Source organism: Eleutherodactylus coqui, chromosome 8, assembly GCF_035609145.1.
Source record: "Eleutherodactylus coqui strain aEleCoq1 chromosome 8, aEleCoq1.hap1, whole genome shotgun sequence".
Lineage (NCBI taxonomy): Eukaryota > Metazoa > Chordata > Amphibia > Anura > Eleutherodactylidae > Eleutherodactylus > Eleutherodactylus coqui.
Window position 1 is genome coordinate 175,827,818 of NC_089844.1, and position 15,222 is coordinate 175,843,039.

Below are 15,222 nucleotides of genomic sequence, written 5' to 3' on the forward strand. Positions count from 1 at the left end.
AGTGAAAATAAAGTAGTCCGCTAACAGGGATAACTTTCTGGACAAACCGGGAATGGTTGGTTATGTCCGTTTACTTAATTTCAATAAAGTTCCAACAAATAACAGTAACAGTTCAGCACAATTTGCACTCTCAGGGCGAGCACCCACTGGCGTTTGCGTTTTCCGCGGGAAAAAAACGCAGCGTTTTCGCCGCGTGTCCCGCGTTTTTTCCGCGCGTTTTCCGCGGCGTTTTTCGCGGCGTTTTCGCGGCTTTGCCATTAATTTCCATGGAGAAAAATAAGGACACATATGCAACTGACAGTTCCTATGTTAAAAACGCAAACGCAATGCCAAAAAAACGCCAGTGGACAGGAACACATGTTATCTCTATGCCTGTGCAGGAAAAACGCAAAACGCAAAACGCAGGTAAAAAAACGCCAGTGGGTGCTCGCCCTCAGAAGGTGGTGTGACAGGAAGGACTTCTCGGGGTAATCTAGACAATCCAGAGTCCCAGTTATCTGTGTGATCCTGCTCCCAGTAAACTCTTTTCTTCTCTTTTACTCTCTACTGGTCAACACTCATTTTTCTGGTGTCTTTCTCCCTCACTCTCAGCGCAGATAGCGACACTGGCACATCCTTGGCAGTGTAGGCCCAGGCCAAGCTTCAGGCCTTTGCTCGGCCTCTTCTAGACCAGACAGTGTCTGTGTGGCTCACTCACTTGCCAACTGGAAAAGACTCTTTCTATTGCAACACTGACCCACTTACTTTCTTACAAACACATATATAAAACAGTTAAATCTTGGTATTTGTATAGCGCCAACTTATTACGCAGCGCTTTCAGGTAATTATTACTTAATTACCCCCCACCAAGCTGGGTTCTCATTTTACCGACCTCGGAAGGATGGAAGGCTGAGTCAACCTTGAGCCGGCTACCTGACGCATGTGGGGATCGAACTTGCAACCTTCAGGTCGTAGGCGAGAGCTTACACTCTGCGCCACACAAGGCTCCAATAACAGTTTATAACAGTTACATGACAAACAACAAGATACATTTCCCAGATGTTAACTCATTCAGTGCTGCAGAGGTGCAATACATATCAAATGCATACAACATAGAAGACACTGACAATACCATTGCACAATACAAACATTTAGCATTATGGAGGAGCCTTGTTAACTCTGGGCCACTACACTATAACTGCGTGGAGTTTGCATGGGTTTCCTCTGGGTACTCTAGTTTCTCTAAATTTCCCTTTTATTTCTACCTTTTAGTTCACCTTGTTCCCTCATCTAGTTTTGGTGATTATGGGATTCAAACCTACTTTTTGTTGGGTTGGATGAGTAGGGTGGGAGAGACCTGTCCTGAGTAAGGGCGAGCACCCACTGGCGTTTGCGTTTTCCGCGGGGAAAAAACGCAGCGTTTTCGCCGCGCTTCCCGCGGTTTTTCCGCCCGTTTTCCGCGGCGTTTTTCGCGGCGTTTTCGCGGCGTTTTCGCGGCTTTTCCATTAATTTCCATGGAGAAAAATAAGGACACATATGCAACTGACAGCTCCTATGTTAAAAACGCAAACGCAACGCAAAAAAAACGCCAGTGGACAGGAACACATGTTATCTCTATGCCTGTGCAGGAAAAACGCAAAACGCAGGTAAAAAAACGCCAGTGGGTGCTCGCCCTTATTCAGGGGAACGGGTGGGGTGGGAGGTGTTGTTGTTTTCTGCAAAATAGTTTATTTTTTGTCTATATTCCTCCCAGTGCGACTGCACTTCTAGTATTATGCGGGTGCCCTATGACTTTATAGCTCTCTTTATTACTGCCATGGCGATTATTAAATTTAAAATGGTCTATTGGAATGTTACAATTCCAAACTTAAGAGGGCCTTTGTAGTTAATTTTCTTAAAGCTTACTCTCCCCATGTGCTATTTGTTCAGGAAACTCACTTGCAGGGCTCCAAGGTACTGGTGCTTAAATGGGGTTCTGTTGTCTCTGCTTATCATGCTCCTATTCTAATTATACCAGAGCAGTCACTGCTCTTGTGGCTAAGCCAGCCCAGTTTATTTTTAAGCAAGTTTGCATTGATACTGGGAGTAGATTTCTTATTCTTCAAAGTGCTTTCCATGTTTGGCTTCTCACAATAGTTAGCATTAACTTGCCAGCCTTCCCTGCTGACCTCCAGGTTCTCCATGACGTGATGGCCTGGGAACTCTTGCTTGAACCGGCCTTAGGGTGCCTACCCACTAGCATTTTTTTTCACTGCGAAATGCGCAGCGTTTTTTTTTCCTGCAGGGGTCTATGGGACTTGTAATGTTAAAATCGCGATTTACCGCGATATCGCGATTTTGTGCGATCGCGATTTTAGCTTTACATGTCCCATAGCCCAAAGACCCCTGCAGGAAAAAAAAACTGTGCGAATTTCGCAGTAAAAAAAACGCTAGTGGGTAGTCACCCTTAGTGGTGATGATGGGTGACTTTAACCTCACCATGGACCCAGTGCGTGGCTGGCTTACGTGAGCAAATCCCTCAGCCCCCCATTACCAGGATGGTCCTCTTCTTATTTGTTACAAGAGATGTGGCGATGAAGGCACTGTCTATTCCTGTCATTCCCTTTCCCACAGTGCCTTCTCTCATTGATCAATATATGGGCACTCAAGACTGTTTCCCTATGATATATGATGTCACTTATGTACCTAGAGGTATTTTGGATCACTCCCTACTTCAACTGCAATGCATTGGGAGGCCAATCAAAGATCAGCCTCTGAGTCCATTATATGGGAGGCCTTTAAGGCCTTTGGTAGAGGGTTGTTTACTTCTGCTATGTCTGAGCACAGGAGATCTCTACAAAGTGCACGGTTAGCTCTAGAGTGCCACCTTTCATACTCAGAGGCTAACTACATGGTAAGCCCCTCTCCAGAGAATTATTCCATCCTCAATGAGTTGCAGAAGGAATATAAGCTGCTGGTTAAAAACATTATGAAAAACTCATTTACTCCCAGCATCAAATCTTTGATAAAGAAGATAAAAATGATCATCTGCTTGCATATCTGGATAGGGAAGATAGCAATAGGGAAGACCTCATGTAGCAATCTGTAGCCCCAGTGGCACCACAGTGAATGATCCAGAGTTGCTTAATCAAGGGTTCACCTCCCTCCATGCTGAGTTGAATCTGAATAAGATTAGTTTATCTGGAGATCTGAAGATTTATCTTAATGCTATTTTTTTCCCAAAACTATCACAGAATAGTGGGATCTATGTAAATGTATATGTGTGTGTGAGTGGGGTGTGTGTGTGTGTGTGTGTGGGGGGGGGGGGGGCAGTGAAGAGGAGATAGAACTACTACCCAGTCTTTTTACGACTACGTAGTCTCCGGATACTGGTGTATTTCCCCTTAAGTGATATGAAAAGAATGCAGAGTTCTTGGCCCCTAGGCTTCTTATGCTTTACAATTACCATTCTGCAGGATAGCATCATGCCAGATACCATGTGAGAGGCTCTGATAGTTCTAATTCCCAAACCCAGAAAGGACCCAATAGACTGTGGTTCCTACTGCCCAATTTCCTTTATTAACAATGTTGATAAAATTTTGGCTTAAATACTAGCCATGTGTATCACTTCTGTCCTTAAAGAAATTATACACGCTGACCAATCTGGCTTTATGCCTGGCAAGAGTGCAGATATGAATCTTGAACATCTTTTTACACTCTTAGGCCTTAGTCAGACGGGCGTTTTTAGCCGCGATTTGCGCATGCGCATGCGTCCGGTGATTTTATAGAACCATTGCTTTGCAATGGTATCGGACACATGAGCGCTTTTTATGCGCTCGTTTGATAAATTATAGAACAGAAATTGCAGATCGCACCTATGTGCGATCTGCGATTCCTGTTCTCTTCTCTACATGCGCTCAATGGGGCCGGCGGCAGCAGCGCCGACCCCATTGAGAACATATAGAAGACAAATCATTCTTCTCTGCCACAGCTGTAACAGCTGTGACAGAGAAGAACGATGTTTGCCCATTGAATTCAATGGAGCCGGCAATACAGCCGCTCCATTGAAAGCAATGGGCTGCCGGCGTGTGCGGGGTGAATTGTCGGGAAGGGCTTAAATATATAAGCCCTTCCCTGCAATTCATCCTAAAATGTGTTAAAATAAAAAAAAATTGTATACTCACCTTTCCGCTGCAGCCGGAGTCCAGCCGCGGCCGCTGTCAGTTCTCCTGAACTGCTTCTCGGCACTATTCAGCCGGCAGGGCTTTAAAATCCCCGCCTGCTGAATGATCTGCCTCTGATTGGTCACAGCCCTGACCAATCAGAGGCAGGTTTCACTCACACACCCATTCATGAATTCATGAATGGGTGAGTGACTGCTGCCTCTCAGCGCTGAGCCAATCAGGGGCAGGTCTGACTCACATCCATTCATGAATTCATGAATGGGTGTGAGTGAGACATGCCTCTGATTGGCACAGCGCTGAGCCAATCAGGGGGCAGGTCTGACTCACACCCCCTTCACACCCACTGCAGGATGGCCGCGCGGAGCTCCGGCTGCCGGGAGAAGGTGAGTATATATATATATTTTTTATTTTTACACATTTTAGGATGGCTTGCAGGGAAGGGCTTATATATTTAAGCCCTTCCCGACAATTCATCCCGGGCTCGCCCGCAGCGCATTGCTTTAAATGGAGCCGGCTCTATTGCCGTCTCCATTGAATGCAATGCGCTGGACAGCTCCGGCCCGTTTCTAATGAAACGCGGCTAGGAGCAGATTTTCGGGCGATTTGCGGGCGACTTGCGTGCACCAGTCACGCGATTTGCGGATGCGCATCCGTCATGCGATCCGCAAATTGCGTGAAAAAACGCCCGTGTGACTAAGGCCTTAGGGTGACTACCCACTCACGTTTTTTTTCCCCTGCAATGCTGATTTGCGTTTATTCTGCAGAGCCATTGGTATAGAATGTGTTCTTGTCCATCTGCGTTTTTTTTTTGCGCTGTGTTGCTGTTTTTCGCATTGCTACTGTCAGTTGTATATGTATCCTTATTTTGCTCTCTATGCTCCAATGATTGTCAATGGAGGGATGTAAAAACGCAACACAACGCAGTTTGTGTGTGTTGCGTTGCGTTTTTGGAGAATTTCACCAGTGGAGACAGAGGAAGGGCGGGCATTGAATTCAGGTGCTGTAGGGTATGACTTGCTCTAGGGATTTCCCCGAAGCATGGAGGCGGGAAAGAGCTGCAGCATCAAGGTCTGTGATCACTTCATCAGCCATTTTAGTTCCAGCTTGGCAGCAGCATGACTACACCTTGGATTGATAAAGAAAGGCTCATTGCCCTAGTCCAGGAACGCCCATGTATTTGGGACACTCACACCGAGGATTTTCACGTAAGCGCCCTCAGGGATGAGGCCTGGGAGGAAATTGGGGAGGAGATCTATGGCCTGCATTGGCTGCGTTGTCGGGCACAAACAAGGCTGAAAATGCGTAAGTATTGATGTGCCTTTATTTACATGATATGGTTACTTTCGCTCTGATGCTTTGTATGTCTAATTTTCCCATTGCTAAATGTTTATTTTTTGTAGTGTGTGTGTGTGTGTGCGCGCGCTGGTTGAGCTGGGGTGTGTGCTGTTTGCTGTATTTTGTCTTTTTTTGGGATGCTTTTTGGTAGGTTTAGATGCCACGGCCCCACTTCCCAATTTCTTTCTGCTTGTGTTGTGGAAACATGTGTGCTTTTTGTAAATCATCTTTTCCATATTCTCCACTTTTGAAGATGTGCCATTTTTCCTGCACACCCTTTTATTTTGTAATGGTGGTTTTAAATTATAGACCTAACATATGCATTTACACCCTTTGGCAGCACATATTTCATTGCCCAGACATTTCACCTACAATATGAAATGCACTCTTGATTTGATTACTCACTGCAGTGCTTACAGTCAGTGCCCCCCCCCCCCCTTATTTTTGGTGTTTTGCCTTGAGTTGGGCCCAAATAATGCATATTTCTGCTTGTTATTTTCAATATTGCCGCCCATGCACCAACCAAACTGCTGCAGGATGCTAGCCATGCAGATATTGCAGCCACATTGATTGTACATCTGTCTGTATTATAATTGGTGTACTTGTAATGTTTGGAGCTTTTTTGAGGTGTTGCCTTTGCCATGAGGTATTTGTAACTGTGTGCTTCTGTTCTCTCTTTTTTTCCTTCATAAATGGGTGACCCTTTGAGATATTGTGTGTGTGTTCTTGTTCAGCCCTTTTAACCCCTTTATGGCATGGCCTATTTTGGGCTTAAGGACGCAACAATATTTGGCGGATTTTCTTCTCCGTTTATCAAAAGCCATAACTTTTTTATTTTTCCGTTGACGCGGCCGTATGAGGGCTTGTTTTTTGCGTGGCGAACTGTAGTTTTTATCGATGCCAATTTTGGGTACATAGACTATATTGTAAAATTATTATTTTTTTTTTAATGATAGCAGAGAGAGAAAACGCATCAATTCTGCCATAGATTTTTTTTTTTTTTTTTTACACCGTTAATCATGCAGCATAAATGAGTCTTTCCATTTTTTCTGCAGACCGGTACGGTTACAATGATACCAAAATTCTAACATTTTTTTTAGGTTTTCCCACTTTTCTGCAATAAAAACCCTTTTTTTTGGAAATCTTTTTTCTATTCTAAATTGCTGCATTCAAAGTCACGTAACTTTTTTATTTTTTGATGTACAGAGCTCTATGAGGGTTTATTTTTTGCAAGACGAGCTGTAGATTTTATTGGTACCATTTTGGCGTACATACGGCTTTTTTGATCACTTTTATTGCGTTTTTAGTGAGGCAAAATGCTAAAAATGAGCATTTTGCCTCCGTTTTTTAGCTTTTTTTTTAGCGTTTTTTTCCGTGCACAGTCAAAAGCATGTGAAACTTATTGTACGCATCGTTATGGACGCGACAATACCAAATATGTGGGGTTTTATTTTTTTTTTACCTTTTTTTATGCTAATCTGAGAAAAAGCATAAAAAATGGTTTTTTTACTCTTTTTTTACATTTTTTTTAATTCATTTTTTAAATCTTTCTTTTTTTTACACTGTTTGTGTCCCTCTGAGGGACTTTAACCACTGCCCTGATAATCGCTGTCATAAGGCATGGCAGAGCTACTGCTCTCCCATGCCTTATCGATCATACAGTGATCTCAGGCATAGGCAATACAGGACGCCAGTGTCTGGCATCCTGTTGCCATGGTGACAGGCCGGGCTCTCGCGATGACATCGCGAGTTCCGGCCAGAGACACAGAGGGAGCCGCGCTCCCGCTGTGAACTCTTTCCCTGCCGCGATCTACTTAGATCGCGGCAGGGAAGGGGTTAACAGTGGCGGGCGCATCTCCGATGTCCCCCCGCTGTTGCAGCGAGACGCCGGCTGTGACTGACAGCCGGCTCTCACTGCGGGATAGCGCTGGATCATATGTGATCCCACGCTATCTCCAGGACGTAAGTTTACGCCCTGTTGCGGGAAGTACCCCGCTCCCAGGACGTAAACTTACGCCCTGCAGCGGGAATGGGTTAATGACCTGGTTTTTGTGTTAAATTAAGGACCATAGACTTAGTATGGATTTGAGCCATTTTTTGGAGGGAGGGGGGCCTTGTAACTAGGTTGTAAAAAGAGAGGAGAACATTTGTAAGGAACATTTATGATATATGTTCCAATATATGTATAGTTATAATACAATATTGTCTGGGATTTAACCGTGCGCATATACCGTGTTTCCCTGAAAAGAAGACAGGGTGTTAGATTAAATGTAGTGACCAATTTTTTGTATAACATGTATATCTGCGTAGACACCCTTTAAAAGCAATGCTATGGCTTATTTTCAGGATATGTCTGACTTTCAGGTAAACGGGGTATGTATTTTTTGGGGGGTAAAATTTTACCATTCATTTCTTCCATACAAAAGTCTGTCATTATGCCACATTTCGCTGGTGCTGTATGTAATAAGGTCTTTTACTAGTACTGTCCCCCATTAGGTCATGTAAGACCTTGGTTTAGACAATAACTATTTTGTTTTTGGTAATTTGCAATTTTTCCAGTGTAGCTGCACGCTGCATAGGAGCCCCAGTTTCAGGGCAGGTCAAATACCTCTAGTGACAGTACTCAGTGGCAGAGCTGCACAGGGAAAACTATGACCCAGCAGCTCTGTAGGAGCAGGGAACTCCTGTAGCTTCTAAATGTTAACAAAATAGAACTTGCATGTGATGGGTTTGCCTTGCCTGTTACTTATATTTATTGTTCATTTTCTTCTGATAGTGGAGGAGATCCAAATGAAGTGGCGTAGCGTCCGTGACACCTATCGTAAAGAGTTGGCAAAGAGGGTGCCCAGTGGAGCCGGCCGGAGGCGCACAAGGCCATATTACTTGGCACATGCTATCAGCTTTCTACATCCTCTTGTGGATCAAAGGCCGTAAGTGCTTTTCTTGTTATGGGAATGATGTTTTCTGTCCGCTGTGTAACCAACAGGGCCTATATGAAACACACTCTCCCTGCAAGATACTCTGAGTATTCCTGAGGTTTAGCTTTGTACAATTCCCATTACTCAATGGATAATGTGGGCTGCCATGACCCTCTCAAAGAATAACCAAACATTGCTTCTCTCTGATACACATTTTTGCCACTGCATGTTCTTGTCCTTAAAAACTATGTGTCCCCACATCTAAGAAGAGTATTTGGTTCATGTGGTTCTAAGGAAATGACATTTAGTTTTATTTTTCACAAAATAATCGAGAAATGTTTGTTTGCCAAAAATTTCCTTACAAAATTACATCTAGTAACATGTCATTCCTGGCTGCCTTACATTGCTTTCACACCATCAGTCCCGCAATGGGTGTATTGACTTTTTGCCCTCTCTTTTAGAACGGGCGATAATCTGCAGGAGCAGCAGTCTCCGGATGAAGCCACTGACACAGAGGCAAGCTCACCGATGATTTCACTCCACAGTGATGGAGTTGAAGCCCCAGGGGCACCCCCTGCTCCTCCGCCTCCTCGTCAAGAAGAAACTCCACCACCAGCTGCCCCAAGCAGAACCCAACCAAGAGCAAGAGCTGGGTGAAGCCACCCCATTGGCCAACAGGGACCATTTGTTGGGCGTCTAGTGGACGAGGAGGTTCTGGATTATTTGCGGTGCCAAAATAAACTTGACTGGGCTGACACGATGGGTCAGTGTATTGCATCGTGTGGCAGGCGCATATCTGAAGACCTCCAAACTGAGTTGCTCAGTGCCATTATAGCTGTGATAAATGTATCCCAAGATTCTGAGCGAGGGAGGGCCCTGTTTGCGGGAATTTGGCAGTTTACACAAAACAACACCTTCCCGTAAACAGTGCCCTCTGGCAACAGGCTGCATAATCCCGAACCTCCTCGAACACAGGCGCAGCAACATGCTGGTGACTTGATTGTGGACCACAGACATGGGCCATACCGTCAGTTGCTTGTGGGTGATGCTGGGGCCTTGGAACTGCAACAGCCTATATGGCAAAACCCAGCCGAAGGCAGCTTGCATGGCACCCTCCCGCTGTTGCTTCATGACCCATGTGAAGGAACATCATCGTCCACGTTGCCAACGTATTGTCAACTATAGGTCGGCCCTGTAGCTCTTTCTTTAAAATAATGTTCATGAGCATTTGTTCAAGTGTGCTCAAATGTTGTTTGATATGACTGGTCCAGCATGTTGGACTTTTTTGTTTTAAAGCTTATTGCCCAAAGTAGGGCACAAACTTTTATGCTGTAAAAACGCCTTTTTTCATAGCATTTTGCTTTTGCCGCGTCCTAGGCGCATTTTTGTAGAATAAAGACATGTTCAACACCAAACGTTGTAGTGACAACATATTCCACATTGCAAACAATATTGTTTCCTGAACGTTATGGTCACCGTTTGCACCACTCATTAGAATTATGCAAAACACTTTGGTAAGTTACCAATAATCAGAGGCGTGACATCTCAGTCAATTATTTTGAAATAAAACATGCACATTCAAACATTATTCAATGTAGCCTGTGCTTTTGTGACAGTTTTGCAAAGTCTCATCCAATGTAAAGAAGCGTGGCAGCATAAAATGTTGCAAGAACATATTGATAATAGTCAACCAAACTTTCTTTTTCCATGAAGCAAGGATCAGGCAACGTTTTGGCCTATAATTGGCCTTTATCAAGCCACTAGTTTCCCACAACCATGCAGGGAGTCCAGCCATGGAAAAAGAAAGTTTTGTTGCCTATTATCAATATGTTCTTGCTACATTTTATGCTGGCACGCTTCTTTACATTGGATGATACGGAGGTTGATGGTTCAGAACCTAATTGTTGCTACTGCATGGTACTGGGGTATATATGCTCCCTCCCTGGTGGGAGATTCTTTGCCATATTGTGGTTGCTGTGGGTCCTCATATCACTACAGTTCTGCAAACTCTCACAGCCCTTCAACTTCCACAAAGGACCTAAATTGGCAAAGTGCTTTGAAAGCGTTCCAACAGCGATGAAGTTGTGGCCAGAGGCTAAACGTTAGTGCAGAAGATGTGAGTTGATTCTTCTTTTGTGTCAAGAAACTATTGTGCTTCATGCACAAGGAATGCTGTGGAAATGCATTGTCAAGGCATAAATAGGGTGTGCTAAGTGTTTGAAAAATACTATTGACTCAACACATGCTTCGAATGTGGATGGTGCTGCAGCTGTCAAACCAGTGAAAAGTGTCTAATGATAATGGCACAATTTTGGCTACAAACATTCATCCGTGTGCACAAACTACATCTTGTCACACTTCCCAAAGCAAATGACTGGGTCTGTTACTTTTGCTAAATGCAACAAGAAGAGACTAAGCATTGTGAGCCAAAATTAAGAATTGTGCAAGTTCATTGGCCTGGAATGGCTAGTTTACCATAATTGGGGCCAGAAACACTAAGGAAACTTACAGGTATGTCCATAGGCAACCACATTAGGCCCTAACTTGTTAACTTGTCAGAAGTGTAATTCTCAGCTATTTGGAAAAATCCAATAGGCAGCTATGGTTGACCATTTTTCTAACCACCGTCAGGGCCACAAGATGCACATTGAGACACCACGACCCTTTTATGTTAACATTTAAATTTAGGTTGGCCAATTAGGCGCATGAAAACAGGGACTATAAACTGTAGTGTGAAGGCTCAAGGACAGTAGCACAGTATTATTTGGATCTGGCTACAATTAACTTTGAGAGCAACGCAGAGCTGTAGTGTAGCAATAATTAACCCTTTGCCATCCAATTAGTATATTTGTTTTCCTAGGGGGCTTACTCTTTTTCTGCCGTTATACAACAGCGCTATCTGCTGGCTAAAGCCAGTACTGCATGAGGTGACACATTGGATAGACTCTGACAGCAGAGAGCCTGGCAATATACAGTAAGAGAACCCCAAAGGATGTCTTCCAACATCAGAGCTGTACAGCCTTAAATCAAAATGCCTTCAGAGGTCACACAGTGCATTGGAAAGGGTTAATCCAAAGGCTTGCTGTGTGTATTTACACCCAAAAATAACAGATAATGTTTTTTGGTGTTTTACGATGTTTATCATCAGATTGGAGAATCAACATCAATGGAAAAATAAATGTTTGCTTCAAAGCTACATACACATTACACATCACAATGTCAGAACTGCTATAGGACACTGTAATTATTTGATGGCCTTGGGCACCCACCACCAAAAAAAAGGGTAGGGGAGGAGAAAACAATAAGGTGGTTACTGTAGGTCCCGCCTTCTTAGTACTCTGTCTTGCCAAGGTACAGAACCATCGGGAGTTTGAAAATAATTAGTCAGATAGTCCCTAATGCGTACACCGACTGTTGCTGGCTGCATCGGAGCATTCCCAAAAGCCAAGGCATCAAGGTTTGGAACAAGGCTTGTTAGGTCATCAGACAGTGCACCCTCTTCATTGCGCACAAAGTTATGCAACACAACGCAGGCCTTGATCACTCCCACAGCACCATCTGGAGTGAAGGGAAGTGTCCGTTCTAACACCCGCCAACGTGAGACAAGGACACCAAAGGTACATTCCAGATATCGTCGGACCCGTGAGAGGCGGTAGTTGTAGATACGTCGCTCAGGCGTTAATTGCCTGCGGGCAAATGGCTGCATTATGTGTTTGCTTAGGGCAAAACCCTCATCTGCAACAAACCAATAGGGCATTAGGGGGCCGTCTGTCCCGGGCAAGTTTCGGAGTGGGGGTAGAAATAATGTGCCATCCTGCAGCCTCTGGCCAATGCATGAAAAAGAAAAAGCTCATGAATCAGCGGTACTCCCATAGGCCCCAATGTCCACTAAAACAAACTTAAAATCAGTGTCTGCTACTGCCAGCAGCAACACTGAAAAGTAATGTTTATAATTAAAGTACTGTGAACCGGGGTGGGCCGGCTTTCTTATATGCACATGTTTGCCATCTAATGCCCCGATGCATAATGGAAACTGTGCACGGGTGTGAAACCCATTTGCTCTCTGTAGCCAATGCCCCACAGTTGGCTGTTGAAGATATAGGGGCTGCAGGCGCCGCCAAAGAACTTCACATGTATGATGGATAATTCTGGATATTGTCGTGTAGCCCTAGAGATATTGAAATTGGATGGTTGCAAATGAGTCCCCAGTTGCAAGAAACCTGTTGGGTTAATGGTTGAAAACACATTATTTAAAATCTGCAGAACAAATACAAGGACACAAGAGGATGCTGAAATGTGGCAATGTACATGAACTACATTAACTAAAGTATAAGAATATCCAATAAATCACTAACACCGTACATTAAAACAAGGCTCAATAGTAAATGTAGAACATGTGCAGTACAAACGCTTTTAAAATAAGGACAATTTCTCCCCCATTAAAACACTGTCTCCACCAAAACAGCACTTAGCCACGGCTTTGGAAAAAGGTTGTGCCAGATGTGTCCAACAAATGCAACCATAGTTTCCAATCTGGATAGCAATGGTCATTTTGCTGAGGAAAAGAGATAATGCTGTGCCCGTCAAAGGCATTGCACAGTAACGGATGCTACTGCCTTGGCCATAATTGTGGTGACATCACCACTGCAACAGCTTATTGTCAAGTCAAGGCCATAAAGCAAGTAGCTAACAGCCTTAATGCAGTGTTGCGGCTTTGTTAAAAATATATATATATATGAGTTCCCCCCCCCCCCCCACATTCCCACCATCATAGCATGTACAGTAGATACAATTAAGCGCACATCTTCAGAATATATACATGCATTTCACCAGCCAAAAAAGGGTCCTAAGTGAATGTACCTAGATGCCGGCGGAAGTGTAGATGGTCTTAAACCAAAAAAAGGACTGTAGGCAAAATGACCGTTTTTCAAAAAAGGGTTGAAGTCAAGACTCCCAATGTACTTAGGCAGCACGCGGTGGGAAAAAGCGTACCAAGGTAAAATGTAGCTCAGACATGAGTCAAAAGCTAAGCAATGAACAATACATTAGGGCCACAAAGTCACCCATTTAAGTCCTTTGGACTAAGGGCACAAATCTAGCCTGGCCAAAGCAAAATTGTTTCTCAGTGGCACCTTGAAAGCATCATGGGGGGGATATAATGCTAAAACTGGGAGGTTGTGACAGCAAGAACCTGCACAGGGTAATTATACCAAAAGGGGGGAAACAGTAACCATACTAACCTCAGCGTAACTAACAAACCCTCCTCTGCACATATGCACTTCCGCAATCGCGTGTCCTGGAACGTCAAGTCAGCACGCAGAAGGGAAAGCAACCTATCAAACATAGGCACGGAAAGTCTGGTATATGCCTCAAATTTGACAGGGTGTCGACGAAGTTCCTGGTACAGCACACGAAAGTGCCCTTTAAGTGGCCGCCATTGTAGTAGAGGGTGGACCCACATTCTTCTAGAAGTAAGCAGGTCAGAGTTCCAAATAAAGCTTCTTTCACCGAAACGCAGTGAGATTAGCCAATTGAAAAGTACTGCGTTGGACTGAAACTCCATCTTACAAAGGGCAGCAGAATATATTGTTGAAGACAAACTCCTTTCAACCACATTAACAGCCTAAACTCAGCTGTGAGCACTATGATACAATTTACGAGGGGGCAGGTCAACAACAATTTCAAGTTCTACACAGCACTTGTGCAGGGAGCTTGAGGAGAAAAACGCAATGCAACGTTTCAAGCTGTGATGTACTGCGAAATTACAGCCAGAAAAACGCAACGAAAATCGCACGAAAAACGCAAATGCACAATTGCGAAATCGCAGCGTTTTTCACGCACGAAAAACGGTAACGCTAAGCCAACTCTTCTATTTATTGACCTTTGATTAAGTGGAGTGGAGGAATTTTTGGGTGATGATGGACCGAGTTGGGCTTAGGCTTTCATTAAGTGGGTGCTGATTCTTTATAGCTCTCCGGTAGCTAGTGTTAAAACTAACACTCATATCTCTGCACGATTCTTTCTGAGTAGGGCCACATGGCAGGGTTGCCCCCTGTCCGCAGCCCTTTTTGCTCTAGCTAACGAGCCTCTCGCAATTTCAAGTCCTTGCATCCTCCACAGTGGTTGGATTTAAATTGAGCAATTATGGAGAACGCATTGCATTGTATGCTTATGACATTCTCCTTTTTCTGCAGGACCAAGAGTCTTCCCTCACTTTAGCTTTGTCCATTTTTGATGCTTTTGGCCTTTGCTCTGGAGTTAAAGTAAATTGGGATAAGGACCTTCTTTTGGTAGTTGACCCACCGGCAGCTTTGGTCTCTCTGCCATTGAATTGGATGGATGGGATAACTTATTTGGCTACATGGATAGCTAGACAGGTCTCTGCGTTTTATGATGCAAATCTTGCCTCCCTTCTTGACTGGGCCTGGGAGTTGGCCACTCGGTGGGCCTCACTTCCTCTTACTTTGGTAGGCCGAATACATTTATTAAAAATGAAGTTATTACCCAAACTTCTGTATGTCCTTCATAATTCCCCTATCCTTTTCCCCAAGAAATTCTTCCAAACTCAAACAGTACTTTGGATCTTATCGAGATGTTCTCTCCCTAGGATTAAATTAGAAACCCTCTGCCTTCCAGTAAATTGGGGGGAATTATCTCTCTATTATTATTATATGGTCAGTCAGTAGGTTTAGAAAGGTTAGTGGCTTTTCTCATCTGAATGCAAGCCAGTGGTCGGCTTGGAACGCAGAATTTGTGGGGGTTGCTGCTAAGGGGGACCTACTTCCCCAGGGATGGGATCACTCTGCTTTCCTCTAGGCTGGTGACCC